The 16,496-nt window shown below is 43.2% G+C and overlaps 1 protein-coding gene across 2 annotated transcripts in view; it reads right to left on the bottom strand.

The window, feature by feature from the left end:
- The window catches only part of ENPP6 (ectonucleotide pyrophosphatase/phosphodiesterase 6), a 112,088-nt gene that overhangs the window by 68,153 nt on the left and 27,439 nt on the right, over positions 1–16,496 (bottom strand). The gene's annotated exons all lie outside the window — the stretch shown is intronic.

Here is a 16,496-nt window from a genome sequence, read left to right as displayed (position 1 = left end):
CAGATTGAAAGCGAAAGGGATGGAAATGCATTTATCATGCAAATGGAAGTAAAAAGAAAGCTGAGGCAGCAATACTTATCTCAGACAAAACAGACTTTAAAAGAAGGACTGTAACAAGAGACAAAGAAGGACACTATATAATCATAAAGGGAACAAGAAGATATAACAATTGTAAATATTTATGCATCCAACAGGGGAGCACCCAAATACATAAAGCAACTAATAACAAACATAGAGAAAGTAATTGACAGTAATACAATAATAGTAAGGGACTTTAACACCCCACTTATATCAACAGATAGATCATCCAAACAGAAAATCGACAAGGAAACAGTGGCTTTGAATGACATATTGGACCAGATGGATCTAACAGATATACTCAGAACATTCCATCATAAAACAGAAGAATACACATTCTTTTCAAGTGCACATGGAACATTCTCCAGAACAGATCCCATATTAGGCTACAAAACAAGTCTCAACAAATTGAAAAGTCAAACTCATACTATGAATCTTTTCCAACCACAATGCTATGAAACTAGAAATCAACAACAAGAAAAAATCTGTAAAGATCACAAATACATGGAAGTTAAATAACACGCTACTAAACAATGAATGGGTCAACCAAGAAATCAAAAAGGAAATTAAAAAAAAATACATGGAGACAAATGAAAATGAAAACGCATGATCCAAAGTCTTTGAGATCCAGCAAAAGCTATTCCAAGGGGGAAGCTTATAGCACTACAGGCCTACCTCAAGAACAAGAAAAATCTCAAATAAACAACCTAATCTTACACCTAAAGGAGTTAGAAAAAGAACAAACAAAATACAAATCCAGTAGAAGGAAGAAAATAATAAAGATTACAACAGAAATAGCTGAAATAGAAACTAAAAAGCCAATAGAATGGATCGATGAAACCAGGAGCTGGTTCTTTAAAAAGATCAACAAAATTGATAAACCTTTAGCCAGACTCATCAAAAAAAGCAGGGAGAGGGGACTCAAATAAACAAAATCAGAAATGAAAGAGGAGAAATAACCCACACCACAGAAATACAAAGGATTATAATAGAATATCCTGAAAAATTTTATTCCAACAAATTGGACAATCTAGAAGAAATGGATAATTCCTAGAACCATAACCTCTGAAAACTGAATCAAGAAGAAATTGAACATTTGAACAGACAAATTACCAGCAATGAAATTGAATCAGTATTCAAAAAACTCCCAACAAACAAAAGTCCTAGACCAGAGAGCTTCACAGATGAATTCTACTAAACATTTAAAGAAGAGTTAATAATACCTATTATTCTCAAACTATTCCAAAAAATAGAAGAGGAAGAAAAGCTTCTAAATTCATCCTATGAGGCCAGCATTACTCTGATACCAAAACAAGATAAAGACACTACCAAAAAAAGAGAACTACAGGCCAATATCTCTGATGAATATAGGTGCAAAAATCCTCAACAAAATATTAGCAAACTGAATCCAACAATACATTAAAAAAATCATTCACCACTATCAAGTTGGATTTCTTCCCAGGATACAAGGGGCGGTCGAATATTTGCAAATCAATCAACCTGATACATCACATTAATGGAAGACAGGATAAGAACCATATGATCCTTTCAATAGGTGCAGAAAAAGCATTTGACAAAGTACACCACCCATTCATGATAAAAACCCTCAACAAAGTAGGTTTGGAGGGAACATACCTCAACATAATAAGGACAATCTATGAAAAACCCACAGCTAACATCATACTCATTGGTAAAACACTGAGAACTTTTCCCCTAAGTTCAGGAACAAGACAAGAGTGTCCACTCTCATCACTTTTATTCAACATAATACTAGAAATCCTAACCACAACAATCAGACAACGAAAAGAAATAAAAGGCATCCAAACTAGTAAGAAAGGGGCACCTGGGTGCCTCAGTAGGTTAAGCATCTGCCTTCGGCTCAGGCCATGATCCTGGAGTCCCGGGATCGAGCCCTACATCAGGCTTTCTTCTCAGCAGGGAGTCTGCTTCTCCCTCTGCCTCCCCGCCCCCCACTCCTGTTCTCTCACTCGCTCGCTCACTCTCTCTCTCTCTCTCTCTCTCTCTCTCTCTCAAATAAATAAATAAATAAATAAATAAATAAATAAATAAATAAAATCTTAAAAAAAAAACCCAAACTGGTAAGGAAGAAGTAAAACTTTCACTATTTGCAAAAGACAGGATACTATATATAAAAAAAAAAACCCTAAAGACTCCACCATGAAACTATTAGAACTGATAAATGAATTCAGTATGGTCACAGGATACAAAATCAATATACAGAAATCCATTGCGTTTCTATACACCAATAATGAAGTAGCAGAAAGAGGAGTTAAGAAAATAATCCCATTTACAGTTGCACCAAAAATAATAAAATACCTAGGAATAAACTTAACCAAGGAGGTCTGAGAACTATAAAACAGTGATGAAAGAAATTGAAGACAACACAAATGAATGGAAAGATATCCCATGCTCATGGATTGGAAGGACAAATATTATTAAAATGTCCATACTACCCAAAGCAATCTAAATATTTAATGCAATCCCTATTAAAATACCAACAGCATTTCTCACAGAACTAGCACAAACAATCCTAAGATTTGTATGGAACCACAAAAAGACCCTGAATAACCAAAGCAATCTTGAAAAAGGAGAACAAAACTGGAGGTCTCACATTCCCAGATTTCAAGATATGCTACAAAGCTGAGTAATCAAGACAGTATGGTACTGGCACAAAAACAGACACATAGATCAAAGGACCAGAATAAAGAGCTTATCAATAAACCCACGATTATATGGTCAATTAATCTTCAACAAAGAAGGAAAGAATACACAATGGGAAAAAGTCTCTTCTATAAATGGTGTTGGGAAAACTGAACGGCTATATGCAAAAGAATGAAAGTGGACCACTTTGTTACACCATACACAAAATTAACTCAAAATAGATTAAGGACCTAAATGTGAGACCTAAAACCATAAAATCCTAGAAGAGAGCACAGGTAGTAATTTCTTTGACATTGCCCATAGCAACATTTTTCTAGATGTGTCTCCTGAGGCAAGGGAAACAAAAGCAAAAATAAACTATTGGGACTACACCAAATTAAAAGCTTCTGCACAGTGAAGGAAACAATCAACAAAACAAAGACAACCTACTGAATGGGAGAAGATCTATGCAAAGGACATATCCAACAAAGGGTTAGTATCCAAATGTACAAAGATCTTCTACAACTCAACACCAAAAAGATAAATAATCTAATTTAAAAATGGGCAGAAGACGTGAACAGGTATTTCTCCAGAGAAGACATACAGATGGCCAACACACACATGAAAAGATGTTCAACATCACTCATCATCAAGGAGATGCAAATCAAAACAACAATGAGATATCACCTCACATCTGTCCAAACGGCTAAAATCAAAAAGACGAAACAATATGTGTTGGCAAGGGTGTGGAGAAAAAAGAAGCTTTGTGCACTGTTGGTGGGAATGAGAACTGGGGCAGCCACTGTGGAAAACAGTATGGAGGTTTTTCAAAAAATTAAAAATAGAACTACCATATGATCCAGTAATTCCACTACTGGGTATTTAGCCAAAGAATATGAAAGCACTAATTCCAAGGGATATATGCACTCCTATGTTTATGGCAACATTATTTATAATAGCCAAACTATGAAAGCAGCCCAAGTGTTTATCAACTGATGAATGGATAAAGATGTGGTAGATATATACCATGGAATATTACTCAGCCATAAAAAGAATGAAATCTTGCCTTTTGCAACAACATGGCTGGATCTAGAGGGTATAAGGTTAAGCGAAATAAGTCAATCAGAGAAAGACAAATACCATATGATTTCACTGGTATACGGAATTTAAGAAACAGAACAAATGAACAAAAAAAAAATTCAAAAATTTGTTCAAAAAACAAATGAACAAAAAAACCACTATTAATTATAGAGAACAAGCAGATGGTTATGGGGGTGGTGAAATAGGTGAATGGGATTGGAGCACACTTACGATGAGCGCTGAGTAATGTATAGAACTGTTGAATCGCTATATTGTACACCCGAAACTAATAGAACACTATATGTTAACTATCCTGGAATTAAAATTTTTAAAAAATGACCGTGCAATCTGAAACCATGCAAAACTATCCTAATAATCAGTGGGAAAAATTACACTTCTTCCATGGCTTTTAGTATTTTTGTCAAAATATTAAAAACTCTCTTACTGTAAGTAATAACTGTATAGAGAATTGAAGAAAATAGTAAAATTAACACTTATTAGTACACTGTAATTTAAAATATTAGAAATATTGACAAAGAGTCTTCTTTCCTTGTAAAAACAAAACTTATCAGACCGGTTTGAACAGTGCTTGCCTTCTTCCCAAGATATAACATGATAAAAGTAAGCATATTTTCCTTGCTTTAGCAAACTGTCCTACCCTTTCTAAGTTTGGATCAGCTTCAAACATTTTATCCTTTGTGCTTTCAATACCATGGAATATCTCTGAGAATTCTTTTAATATGAAGATTTTTGCTGGTGTCAATTTAGGACATCTTCCTCCTTCTCATCACAACAGCTTTCTTCATTTATGTCAATAAGTTCGCCTTTGCTAAGTTCCCCTGACTGCATGGTGACAGTCTTCAATGGTGCCCGATGTCAACATCCCCATGATCAGTTATTTCCTCTATGAGTCCATCTACTTTGGGTTCAGATCCTACAAAGTTATTTGCACAATGCAGTACATTTCTGCCACATCATACACATATTCCTTGCTTCCATGATGCATGGATATTTTCAGCTGCATGTTTAGGTCATATTTCTTCCAAAACTCAGCTAAAGAAACTGCATGATCTCCCACTGTAGCACCAATAGCCTAGTCAACAGTCCCTCTAAGAAAATAGGCTTTTAAAAGTTGAAATAGCTCCTTGGTCTATTTCCTAGATTATTGAAAATGTTTTTGTAGTAAAAAGCCCATTTCCCACCTTTGTTCAAGTGTTGAAGAGAATTAGGTTGACCTGGAGCATTATCCAGCAGCAGGAGTGCATTAAAGTTAAATTATGTGGGTTTATCCCTGGGAGGCGAGGAGGCAACACAATTACATGTTTTGCTGTCTGTGCATGAGCTAAGTAACATGTGCAACGACAAATTACCAACAGACTTTGAAAGAAGTGATGCGATTGGTCACTGATCATGATGTACATTTGTTATTTACATAGTGATCGGTGGACTGAGGAACCAGCAGTGAATTATACTTTATGCTACAATAGCTACAATTAAGGTTGCCATATTTATTTGAGTGAATATGGGGTGGCAACTGAAGTTAGAATCCTGTTGCTCTCCAGCTGGTATTATTTAATTGGTATTATTTAACTCAACTGTGGTAATTGGATTTTGTGCTTACTCAAACTCAACAGAACGAGGAGTGTGTTTGTGTATACACAGACATATGTGCAAACACATACATATGCACATACGCATACATATATATACATAGCACATGGTAAGCACTGTTAACATTAACTTTTATTGTTATTATTAGGGTGGAGAATCACAGAAACAAAATAATCTAGAGATCAGCTGGAGCCTCCTTTCTCTTGAGCTCTCCACATGAATGATTGCAACCTTATTTCCACCAAGATTCTTGCAAATTCCCACATAATTGCAGGCATCTCCACCTCTAGACTCCTGCTTCCATAATACATGGCACCGCAGAAAAGAAGCTGAGTCATTTGCTACATTGCATTACATTTCTAAGAAGAACCGCCCCCCTCTCTGCCACCCCCCCCCGCCACCGCCGCCTGACAAAATATTCCTCCTTGGCCTCTCCCTGTAAAGGTCCCAGCCTTGTCCATCTCACTGATTGACCTTCTCTCCATTCTCTGCTCCACAGAGCCTACTGGCCAAATTTCTCTCCAGACCTCAATTTTCTCAAAAGCAGTTCAGTCCTCCAGAGCTCCTGCTCAGCTCCCAAATTTGCATACTCATGAGCTCATAGAATGCTAGGAAAAGGGAAGGAAGGAAGGCAGGAAGGGAAAGAAGGAAAAAGGAAAGAAAGTGTTTCTTTAAACCGGAGCCACCCACTGTAGAAGGCCATTGTAGTTAGAGTTGCCAGGTTTATTTTCGGGGGGGAAAAAGAAAAAAGTAAAAGACAAAGATGTAAGATTCCCAGCTAAATCTGAATTTCAGATAACAATGAATTTTTACTATAAGTGTGTCCCAGTATTCCATGGAACATACTTCTGCTAAAATATTATTTGTTGTTTACCTAAAATTCAAATGTGGCCAGGCACCCTGTATTTTACCCAGCAGCTCTCACTGTCGTGCTGCGAAGCACCCTCTCTTTTGCTATCTCACAGGAACAGTGAAGCACGAGAAGTGGGCTAGGAAGGACATGGGGAGCCTGCGAGGAATGCAGAGTGAGGGGAGGCCAACTCGGCCGGCAAGAGTCAGGGAGAGCTTCTAGAGGAGCTGGGGTTTGAAAGCTAAGGAGGACTTTTTCAGGCGCAAAGAGTACTGCACACAGAGGTGAAGGCAAGCACGAAATGAAGACGAGATGAGAGAGGGGGAGATTTCTTATTCAGGTAAAACAGAATTCCGCTTTCCGTCACTCATCGTTCACTTTCCTTAAAGGGTGAGATGCTCTTAATGATACGCTGTGCTGGGACAATTCAAGATAGTCATGGCTTGATTCGATCAAGATCCTGGCACAGTAAACAGATGGTACAGTTTGCCGAGAGGGGCGATTTACAAAGGGGTGGCCAGGGTTTAGGAGAACCAACAAGAGACGGTGAGGCAACCCAAGATTAGTGTGGCAGGGAGCCAGCACCCCTACCCGCCACCCCACTGAGACTTGAAGAGCGAGCCGAGGAACGTGGCCAGCGCTGAGCCAAGAGTCAGGACCAGTCTCCCGAATTCAATCTTCTCCCTCTGTCCAGCTGAGGCCACCTAGAAGGTCAACCTCTCGGAGCTCCAGGAGGGCTAGGGGAGGTAGAGTCAGGCAAAGAGACAAATAGAGAAGACCCAGCACAAAACAGAACCATAAGGCACAGATTTTTCAAGAAAATCACATTGACCTCTTGAGTAGGGTCCTTAACTGTTAGGCACCATCCGAGTCTGATGTCACCACCACAGCGCCTTGTGTTTACGGTTCCACACACATTTCAGAAATGAAGGGGACCACGGGTGGCCTCTGGGTCTAATCATCTATCTGTACACTCAGAGGCAAGGAATAACTCTGCATTATGTACATATTATGTGTGAAAGGGTCGAATATTTGCTCAAGGTCACAGTGCTGACAAGTGGTGCGTCAGGTGCAGGGGCAAAGACAACAAAAGCAACTTGAACTCTGATCACCTGTCCTTCAATATAATGTTCTTTGCTCTTCACTCTTCATGACTACAATAGAGTTAGTGGTCCTGTTTGTATTCCGGATCATAAATTTATGCTGATCTCAAGAGGAGACCTCTTGGCTTTTCTTTTTTTAGCCATTTACTTACGTCTGTAAGTATACACGCAGAAAACAACCCCATAGGCCTATTATATTACTAAACACTCAGGTTCCACAGCCAAGGAGGAACCAGTAGAGGAATTTATTCTACAAAAGTATTCTTAATTCTGACGTATAATCACCTCTACAGAGTAATATGAATCTTTAATTTCTAAAGTCATCCGTTGTAGTTTCCTGGGGCCCACAGGTGTTTCCACTGGATGAATGGGGCCGTGTCTAATCGATATTCGGATAGCTCATTGAAAAGGGAAAAACGAAGTTACACGTTAGGCCCATCCGCTTAGTCGAAACATGGTGATATAAATACAGGTTCTAAAACACTAATGAGGATCTGGGAAATGATTCTTTCAGAACATAGACATTTTCACCCAGGGGCAGCACTCGTGAGGCCGAGGTCAGAGTTGCGGGCAGGCCTCTGGGGCCACCCGCTGGAAATCTGTGTCACAACCATGCGTGACAGGCACACTGAGACAGGCTGTGGGCAGTCTGTCCACCCCAGGAGATTTTGGCTACTGTGGGGAGATAGCAGGCATGTGGTCAGACACACCAGGGTCTGGGCTAAGAGGTCTTCCCCCTTTCTAGCTGTGGGAATTGAAGCTAATCCTTAGCTTCTCAGAGCCTCATTTTTTCCATCTCTAAAATGGGAATAACAGTACTTTCCTGGCTGGACTGTGGTCTTAAAAATAAACATTGTCAACACATAGGCAGTGCTGGCTCTGTTCCAAGTATTGTTCACAGTTTGTATGTTAGAGGTTGGAATGTGTCCTCCCGCGAAAGATACATCCAAGTCCTAACCCCTAGTACCTCAAAATGTCACCTTATCTGGAAATTGGATCTTTAGAGAGGATGATCAAATTGAAATGAAGTCACTAGGCTTGGCCCTAATTCAAGATGACTGATGTCCTTATCAAAAGGGGAAGTTTGAGCGGCGCCTGGGTGGCTCAGTCGTCAAGCATCTGCCTTCGGCTCAGGTCATGATCCCAGGGTCCCGGGATCGAGCCCTGCATCGGGCTCCCTGCTGGGCGGGAAACTCGCTTCTCCCTCTCCCACTCCCCCTGCTTGTGTTCCCTCTCTCGCTGTCTCTCTGTCAAATAAATAAGTAAAATCTTTTTAAAAAAAGGGGGGGGGAGTTGGGACACAGAGGTGGACACACACAGAGGGAAGATGTGTGAAGACCCGGGGAGAAGATAGCCATCTCTAAGCCAAGGAGCACCAAGAGCTACCAGAAGCTAGAAGGAGCAAGGAAGGATACTCTCTCGGAGCTTTGAGTCGGAGTGTGACCCTGCCAACACCCTGATTTCTGACTGCGGGCACCCGGAACTATGAGACAATAAATTTGTGTTGTTCCAAGGTGCACAGTGTGTGGTAGTTTGTTATAGCAGCTCCATGAAACTAACATAGCGTCTAATCCTGACAGTAAATTAGGGGATAAGTACTATTGTTAGCCCACTTTAGAGATGAAGTAACTGAGGCCCAGAGAGGAAACTTTCTTGATGTCTTTCAACAGCAGGAGTAGTGGATTCAACTCAGGGAGCCTGGAGCCAGAGTCCTTGCTCTTAACCAGGATGATCTACTAACACTAGCTCGCCAGTGTATGAACCCGCACTCAATACAATCCTCAGCGCTTAATAAGTGCACAGGGAGGCTGCAGCCGCTGCTGAGCTTGCTATTATGCAATCTATAAAGCCTCCACCTTCAGGGACAGGATGGCTTCAGGGCACCGGCTCTGTCCAGGTATAAGGATGCAGGGCTCAGCCAATTCTGGAAGCACTTTAACTGGGGCAATGCATGGGGGCTGCTAGAGACCAAGTTAGACTCACTCAGGACGGCTTCACACCTGAAGGCCAAAGGTCTGAACCAATTTGACAGGTAATAAGCTTGGTCATAAGACTGATCAGCTTAGTAATAAGACTAGTTCTTGGCCACCTCGTAAGTATCTGGAATTAGGTGCTATATGCTTTCACCTTAGTCTTCAACATAACTCTAATAAGAGATGGGTACTGTTATCCTCATTGGCAGGCGGAGAACTAAGGCTTCAAGTGGCAGCACAGCTGGTAAGAGGGCAGAGGCCCAATTCAAAGCCAGATCCCACCGATTCAGTGCCCTCAGGCTTCCCAGCATCCACCCCCTTCCAGCCACCGGGCTGTTTATCAGCCCATCAGGACGCGGTCGTGGTAAGAGAAATTGCCTCATAAGCCAGGTTCGCTTCTGAGACTCTCACCAAGGTAACCACATGGAGGTGCACAGATCTCCAGAAAGCCAGACACTTTTATCTTTTACAGTGGACTCTCATACACAAACATTACCATAAATATCTCTAAAGAAGGGAATGCCGCCAGACAAGGGATACCGACGAAGCAGATAGGGATCATACATTCCCTCTTCCTCTGGAAAAAGTCCAGCTGTGAAAAGAGAGGCTCCCAAAGGTCTGAAATCCGGGGGTCTCAAGTGAATGGGTGCATTTTAAAGACTGAATGTATATACAACACCTCAAATGGATGTGGCTCCAGGAAATAACTATATACCTGATTCAGAGCCAGGCAACCCGAGAATGTTATAAGCCAAACTTTCTACCACTAGACCCCTCTCAGCACTTTTTCCTGAGCATTTGGAAGCTCTAAAGGTTAGTTTAGACCCTATTTAGATCGGCGAACTTTCAGATGACTACTTGATACCCAAGAGACTTGAAAGAATTAACAATGTATTGCTCAAAGCACCTAACTTACAAGTTGAAATTGGTTTTAAGGACCACCTCAGTTGGGAAATACATCTTATTTTCTTAACTTGTTCAAAGACAGAATTTGGTATGTTAAAGAAGGGGCTTCAAATGAAATAGGCAAGCTCCAGTTGAAAGAAAAGCTCAAAATTTGCACGTCTTTAAATGCAACTACTGATCTATGTGCCAGACACAGTCATGATTAGAGTCTGAGTCACAGATATTGCAAGGCCGAGATAACAGGCTTTGATTATAGCACGAAGTGTAGGGACTGCAACAAAAATAACCCCAAATGTTAAAAAGGAGAGAGAGTTTTTATTAGAGACATTCACACTCATAGTTTTGAGGTCACTGGACTCAAAAAAAATGCACGGTTTTATTTTTCGGGCATGCCCTCGATTGGTGCAATTATTTAACAACCAGAATACAGGAAAAGAAACACAAATTATTTTCCTGCATAAGGACAAAAATGTAAGTTTTGGTGCTTTTATTTTAAACACTATTTTTGGAAAGCTGACTTTTTAAAAATCAAAGCTCAAAGAATTTTCCAAACAATTTAATCTATCCTCACCTCTGTGCGCAGTTAGAAAAAAGCCTGAATTAATTATTGCATTAAGATGGAATCTCTTTTGAGAGACACATTCCCATTTTACTGAGTACTTCTAGGGACTTCTGGAGATGGAAGGTATTTGAAAGAGAAACTTCTTATTCCTGGCCCTTATTCTTGCGCACACGAGTGAAATTCAGCCAATACCTTTATCCTGAAACACTGTCTCCCTAGTGATAAAGCCTCCATCTCCCCCCCTCCCGCCCCCGCCACTGAACTGTCCTCCTCTCCCCCGGTTACATAAGATTGGCCACATTCCTCACACTACTTGGGGTGGTTACTTGACCATAAAACAGGCTCCAGCCCCCCTCCTAGCCTGTCTGCCTGCAAGTGTTTACATTCTCTCCTCTCACCCAGGACAGCAGCTCTTGCCAGGGCAGGGGAGCGCAGGGGGTGGTTCCAGTTCTCCAGTTGTCCCACCTGTGGCTGGGGGAGGGGTGGGGAACAAGGATGGAGAGTTCAACTCAGTAAAAAAAAAAAAAAGGCGCATGTAGTTCTTGGATCCAACCCACACCCTCCAATCCAGCTTTTCAATTGGTGTAGAATCTGGGATGACCGATGGGTGATCTCCAACAACAGGGACCAGATATCAAAATATTATTGGATCAACCATTAATTCCAGAAACCGATAAGGAATTATCAAATTCAGCTGTTCAGGAGTGTGAGGTAACCAGCAATGTCAATGGCTCAATCTAGTGTGGACCCACCAATCTATAAAAATAAAAACCGTTCCACCTCAAGCTTTTCTTTTCGGTAGGAACAAATGGAAGAAAACTACCTTTTGTCAGTGTGATTAGTTTTGTTTGTCGTTGCTAGAACGTGTGAGGTATGATGCTGGCCTGTCCATGTTCACTACCCTGGGCCAGGTGTGGCCGTGGAGAAGGGAGACCAGCTGCCCAGCTTCCCAAGTCATGGGAGGAAAAAACAGTTTAGGTCACCACTCTAGCCACAGTTTATCTGCTCTGATCAATGAGCACCAGCAATCAGCATGTAAATGGAGGGCTTTGGAGTTGACACTACGCCTCACCTAATGATTTGTGTATATAGTTCTGCTTGGGTGCTCTTAGCATACATAAGATGTGTTGAAAAATAATTTGCCTTGCGGATGAAAGAGTAACTCAAATGAGCAATTCTTCGCTTGGCTAGGTGCGAGAAGTATCTTTTTGATATCTTGATAGTTTCTCAGCCCAAAGAGTCGACACCAGGGGAACAGAGGAGCTTTTTGAGTTAAAAATAGAAGCTCAGGCAGGATGAGAACTGGCAGGAACTGAGGACCTGTGAGAAGCATGTGGCCTAGGGGAGGGCGTGTTGGAGCCCACCAGACCAAAGTCGGGATCCTACCCCTGCCGTGGGAGCTCACACAAGTCATTTAACTTTAATGAGCCTCCATTTCCGCATCAGGAAAATGGAGATAATCATACTTTCTCGCAGAGTTAAATAATTGGAGTAGCTAGACCGTTAACACACGGTAGGCACATGGTAGGCATTTGGTAGATGCACACCATCACCTAAATCCCCCTTTACCGGGCAATGCTATCAAAGGGCGTGCAGGTGTCAATGGCTTCTAGGGAGGGCGGAGGCCGGGCCGCCTCTTACTTCGTGTTTACACAACACGGTCTGAAGCCGACTCTCAAATCCTTGAAGGAATAGGGAAAAGAAGCATTGCCACAGACGTGCCTTGCTCAGGAAAGTTTGGGAGGGGTGAATCCCACATTCAGAACCTAACCGTGGAGGACTGAGAAAACGTCGTCCCTGTGCCGGGGACATGCCTGGCCCGACACTGCCCTCTCCTGGCGGTCACAAAAATCACCGCCACCTGCAGCCACACCAGGGCGGTGCTAGGAGCCTCGCGCCTGTGCCCGCCACGCGTTTCGGTTTTGCAGTTCACGGTTTGAGGGCACCCCAGGATTCTTAAGGCTGTTTGGGAAGATGCTAAACATGCCAAGAATCCGGGCCGAGGTAGGCAGCGAGGCCCGGGGAGCCGAGGGGCCGCGCACCCAGGGGAGCCCCTTCAGTCACTGCAGCAAAAGTGAACCGCGCAACCTGCAGAGCCGGGAGCCATCGCCCAGTTTGAACGTCACTCGTTGTGGTTCTCGTGTTGTTTCCACGTCCTCAGCCACCCCGCCTCCCATCCTCATCTTTGGTTTGTTTCACTTTTCTTCTTGTTTGCTTCTAGTCAGTATTTGCTTCTCTTCGGTGTTTTATTATCCTACCCTTCATCACCCTCCTCTTCCTTTCTCTTTGCGTTGAGGCCAGTGATTTTGAACCCCAATTTGTAACGGTCCCTGCAATGAGCATTTAACTTCTCTAGCACCCCTGTGCCCTCCCGGGAGCCGCTACCCCTGCCCCTGGGGAAATGCCTCCCCCCAGCACACGGTCCATTCAGCAGCTTGGATGACCAGACCTCTCTGACTACAGTGAGTCGGAAGAGGGGGGCCACCTATGCCAAGCCGGGCCCCATTCGTGGCTGCAGTGACAGGTGCTCCAGGATCCGGGCTGTGCAGGTCAGGCACCTGCCAATGCATTCCCCAGGCTGGACACGCCATCACTTTTGGTGGCCAAGCTGGGAACACGTGCTCCCTGGACGGAGGACCTCGGGCTGCAGTCGGGGCGAATGTGGGCGGCGGGAAGGGAGCAGCAGAGACGGAGGTGGGGACTGAGTCCTGCCAGGGTTTCGTCCTTAGCTCTGCTCCCAGCACCGCCCCCCCCCGCCCCCCCCCCCCCCCCGCCCTGCCCCGTGTGCCTCTGGACGGAGAAGCTGCCCGAGCCTTCTCTGTCCACAGCAGCGGGCTTGCATTGCCACCACTCGGGTCCTTTACCTTTTCCAGGGTTCCTCTCCCGGCGTCCAACACAAGGCTCTGTGGGCATTTCTGGCCGCTTGGCCCTCCTCGCTCTCAGCTCCCAGGGCCGGGCCGGGGTCCTGGCCGTTGAGGGCGCCGCCTCAGGACCCTCTAGAGTGAGGTCCCCGACTCAGGGGCACATGGCTCTGAGCACCAAGCCTCAGCACGGTGGCCTTGGCCTCCCTCCAGGCTGACTCACCCATGGCAAAATCTCACAGTGCTTCTGTGCTAAGTGCACGGTCATCTCTTCTGGAGCGCTTAAAGTTTAGAAGTTCTCTTTCATGGAAATGTTCAAACGTACAGAAAGAGTAGGATAAACAACAGCAAAGAACATTCTGCCTTGGCTTCCGGTTTCCCTTCCCTCGCTGGAATAATTGTAAAGTAAATCCCAGACATCATATCTTAAATCTTAAATACTTCTATTTCTTATATTGAATAACTTTTTTTAAGATTTTATTTATTTATTTGACAGAGAGAGAAAGCACAAACGGGGGAGTGGCAGAGGGAGAAGCAGGCTTCCCGCTCAGCGGGGAGCCCGAGGCGGGGCTCGATCCCAGGACCCTGGGACCATGACCTGAGCCGAAGGCAGACGCTTAACGACTGAGCCACCCAGGCACCCCATACTGAAGAACTTTTTAAAAAATGACATTGTTTCACACCCAATAAAATGAATGATAATTCTTCAATATCATCTGTTACCCAGTCCATGTTCAGATTTCCCTAATAATCTCAAAAATGCCTGTGCAGTCGATCTCTTTGAATCAGGGTCCAAACAAAACCACATATTGTATTTGGACATGGCCAACGAGCAAGGCTTCTCCTCTATTTATTTATTTATTTATTTATTATTTATTCTTTTTTTTTTAATTGAGAAAACTGGGTCTTTTGTCCTGAAAATGTCTCATATTATAGATTTGGCCTATTATATTCTTGTGGTGGTATTAACATGTTCCTTCATCTCCTGTATTTCTTGAAAACTACTAGTTCAATCTAGAGGTCTGATTAGACTCAGGTTCAGTTTTTTTAAGGCAAGAATCCATCATCGGTGGGACTATTTTCTTGCTCTTGCGTCACCTCATGTGCTCATTACATCTGGTTATCTAACTTTTTGTTAAGCTTGATCTGTAGGTTTGGATGGTGTTAGCCTAATCCATTTACTATCAAACTTCCCATGAACCTTCATCTACTGGTTTGAGCAACAACCACCATCCACCAACGGTCGCCACCTACATCCTTTCCTTTTATAAGTGTTGCAAAATCCCTCCCTTCCCAAGTGAAACCATTTTTCTGGAAACAGGTTCTTTTTGGAATTTCCATGGGGCCTGTATATGCTTTATGCTCAAGTGGGTGGGTGTATCAGGTGTCTATTACTGTGTAACAAACGACCTCAAATCTTTTTTTTTTTTTTTGCTGTCTGCAAGAGATTCATTTTATTTTTTGCTTTTTTTTTGTATTTATTTAACATATAACATATTATTTGTTTCAGGGGTACAGGTCTGTGATTCAACAGTCTTAGGCAATTCACAGCGCTCACCATAGCACATACCCTCCCCAGTGCCCATCACCCAGCCACCCCATCCCTCCCACCCCCCTCCCCTCCAGCAACCCTCAGTTCGTTTCCTGAGATTAAGAATTCCTCGTATCAGTGAGATCACATGATACTTGCCTTTCTCTGACTGACTTTTTTCACTTAGCATAATACCCTCTAGTTCCATCTCCATCATTGCAAATGGCAAGATTTCTTTTTTTTTGATGGCTGCATAATGACCTCAAACTGTAAGTAGTTTAAAACAATAGCAATCATTTATTCGTCTCACAAGTCTGCAGTTTGGGCAGAGGTCGGGAGGGGAACTCCTCTGTTCTATGTGGCATGAGCAGGGGCAGCTCACGGGGGTGACTGACACCGCAGGGCTGGAAATACCGGAAGGCAATGGATGCTGGTCGTGGCCTGAGCTGGGGCCCTCAGCCGCCACACCACATGTGGCCCTTCCGCATGGCTGCTTGGCTTCTTCAAAGCATGGCAGCTGGCCCCAAGGGTGAGAAACCCAAGAGAGCAAGTAGAAGGAGTTGTATTTTTATGACCCAGACCCAGAGGTCACCCAGCCCCATTTCTCTTGGGCTCTATTGGTCAGAGCTGTCACTGGGGTCCACCTAGGTTCAAAAAGAGGGAATACACAGAATGTCTTAGAAACACTCTTGGTTTAAATACCCATTTCTGGAGTACGTATTTTCAAGACACAATGTTAGGTACTGTGAAAAGTAGAAGATTATTAGTCGGACATGATCTCAGTATTGGAGATCCACCAAGGGACACATTTGGTTGGTCAAGTCTGAGGGACCCTACAGCTTATAATTCTTTTAACTCTGAAGAAAGGAGAATGACAGAGGCTCAGACTCTAGTGAGATTACAACTGAGTTAGAAATTAGGATCAATTATGGGGCGCCTGGGTGGCTCAGTCGGTTAAACGTCTGCCTTCAGCTCAGGTCATGATCCCAGGGTCCTGGGATCGAGCACTACATGGGGCGCCCTGCTCAGCAGGGAGTCTGTTTCTCCCTCTCACTCTCCTCTGTGCTCTCTCTCTCTCTCTCAAGTAAATAAATAAAATCTTAAAAAAAAAAGAAATTAGGACAATTATGAGGAAGGGGCAAGATATAAAGAAACACCTTTACTGGACAGTGAAAGAGGAAGCTCCTAGAAGAGTCCCTAAGTACTTCTTTTGAAATAAAATAGGGTATCAGTCGATCATCCAATCAATTATAAGAGATCTCAATGCTTTAATCCTATGC

Source organism: Zalophus californianus, chromosome 2 (genome assembly GCF_009762305.2).
Source record: "Zalophus californianus isolate mZalCal1 chromosome 2, mZalCal1.pri.v2, whole genome shotgun sequence".
Taxonomy (NCBI): Eukaryota; Metazoa; Chordata; class Mammalia; order Carnivora; family Otariidae; genus Zalophus; species Zalophus californianus.
The sequence above is the reverse complement of the archived record's forward strand: the minus strand, read 5'-3'. Positions and strand labels throughout refer to the sequence as shown.